The sequence below is a fragment of the Equus quagga genome, chromosome 19 (genome assembly GCF_021613505.1).
Source record: "Equus quagga isolate Etosha38 chromosome 19, UCLA_HA_Equagga_1.0, whole genome shotgun sequence".
NCBI classification, from domain to species: Eukaryota; Metazoa; Chordata; class Mammalia; order Perissodactyla; family Equidae; genus Equus; species Equus quagga.
The window spans coordinates 27,672,171-27,674,635 of NC_060285.1; positions in this window are offsets into that span (position 1 = coordinate 27,672,171).

Sequence of the window (2,465 nt, forward strand, 5' to 3'; positions counted from 1 at the left end):
ACAAGCTCTGGATCTTTGCTTTGCAGAACAAGCTCTGGATCTTTGCTTTGCAGGCTCAAAACTTGAATTTTTGTCAGCACATTGAAAATAAAGTCTTCTCTTGGCAAACGCATGTTATCCAAGCTTACAGAGACTGAAATGTCATTTTATTAATTTACAATGGGCAATAAAATATTCATGTGGATGGTTAGGCTTGAATCAACAGGACCAGTGCATTTATTCTTTAAGACAAAACTACCTTGGAAGCCAATCATAATTGAAAATTTTTTGGGTCTTCTTCAGAACAAGAGGAGGTCATTTAGTGATGCAGCTTAGGGACAAACTTGTCATGTAGCCTAAAGTGTTTTCAGTCTGTGACCCAAAGTCTCTTCTCCCCCATAATAAGGTTGAGTACAAAATGGAGGCACACACAGGCCATGTAGCCTAGTTTGGGGGTGAGGGTGAGAACTGGGGATAAGTAGGAATTAGATAGACAGAAGGAGGATGAATGTAAGGAACATTCCAGGTATATGGAATAGATACGTAATGACCCAGAAGGAGGGGAGAGACTGTGATGAGCCAGAAAACTGCGATAGTTTAGCATGCCTGAAGAACAGTGCAAAGAAAATAATGTCAAGAGATAAGGACAGAGGGGTAGCAGGAGCAAGAGCATGTGAAGGCTTTGCAAACCACAGCAGAGTTTGGGTTTTTATCCTCAAAATGATGGGGAACTAGTGAGGAAGTTTAAGCGGGGAGTAATGATGATCAGATCTGTGCTCTAGAAAGATCACTCGGCTGCAGTGTGGAAAATGAATTACAGGGATGCAGGACTAAAATCAGAGATGAGTTGGCAACCAAAGTTAGAATGGAGTGAAATGAAAAATGGGTCAAAGTGAGGTAAAATTTATAGAACCGGATGACTAATTGAATATAGGCAGAAATAAAAAGGGAACAAAGACGACATTCAGATTTCTAGCTTGGGCATGGTGGAGCCAGCCCCGATATAGGAAGCCGGGAGCATCTAGGGAAGTGAGTGAAGGGTGGGCAGAAGAGGCAATGATGAGTCAGTGTAGAATTTGGACATTTCAAATTGAGCTTGAGGATTCTGTGGGATATCGAAGTGGATTTGCTCAGTAGGCTGTTGGATATTTGGGTTTCACATTCAGTAGAGAAAGCCAGAACGGAGATTTGGGGATCACTAGCAAACAACATGTAATAGAAACCATAAGAGTGTCTGGTAACCAACTGAGAATGTATGGGAGGTAGTTAATAATGGTCCTCTGGCTATAAACCTGGGTGCAGGTTTATCATCTCTCATACTTCACTCCTTCAAAGGAAGGACAATTAGATTCTACGTTTTGGTGGGAGAAGTGGGTCAAACAATTTGCAGATATGTTTAAAATCAACACAGTCAGGGGAAAAAGAGGCTACACGTTTTAGAGGGTTTATCCAGTAAGTAAGTAAGTAAGTAAGTAAGTAATGAACAACTGGTCTGAAAATTAATTTTCCTTCCTTCTTCCCTCTCTCCCTCCCTTCCTTCCTTCCTTCCTTCTCTTCCTCCCTCCCTCCCTCCTCCCTTCCTTCCTTCCTCCCTCTTTTCCTTACTTCCTCAGTTTCTTTCTCAATCTTTCTTTCTTTCTCTGCCTCCCTCCTTCCCCCCTCTATCCCTTCCTTCCTTCCTTTCTTACTTTAATTCACTCAACAAATATTTATTTAGTGCTAAGCTTTAGTTGAACACTGTTTTAATTATTGAGGATACAGCAGTGAACAAGAGACAAGGTCCTTGCATTCGGGGAACGTACATTCTCGTTGGAGAGACATAAATAGACAAGTAAGAAAAGTCAGAAATGGTAGTTTTCTCTACTCTGCAGAGAATTAAAATGAGTGATGTGATAGAATGTGGAGACCACGTTAGATGAGGTGATCCTTGAAGACGTTTCTGAGGAGACGACTTTTAAGGTACAATATGAATGCCACAAAATTAACCACAAGATCTCAGGTAAAGCATTTCCTAAATAGCAAGTAGTTGGTGCAAAGGCAGGAGACAGCTTTGTGCGATAGAGGAGGCTCTATGCCCCAGGGAGGCTGGGGCATAGAGAACCAAGGGAGGAGTGTTATAAGTGGAAGGCAGAGAAGAAGGCAGGTCCAGCTCAACAGGGTGCATGAACCAGGATAAGGTATTTGGATTTTACTGTGATTGCGATGGGAAACTACAATCAAGGAGGTAGAGACATTATTTGATTTGCATTTTTAAAAGTTGTTCCTAGCTGCTGTGTTCCCAGCTGCTTCTCTAGCCAAAGTAAAAGTACGGAGACCAACCAGGAGACACATCGTAGTCTGGATAGGAGACTGAGGTGCTGTGGACTAGGGTGATGATAAAGAGAAGTGGCAGATGTAGGATATATTTTAGAGATAGACCTGTCACAATTTCCTGATGGATTGGCTGGAGGGAGGGAAAGTGATGAGATAAAGAAAGAAATTAACCA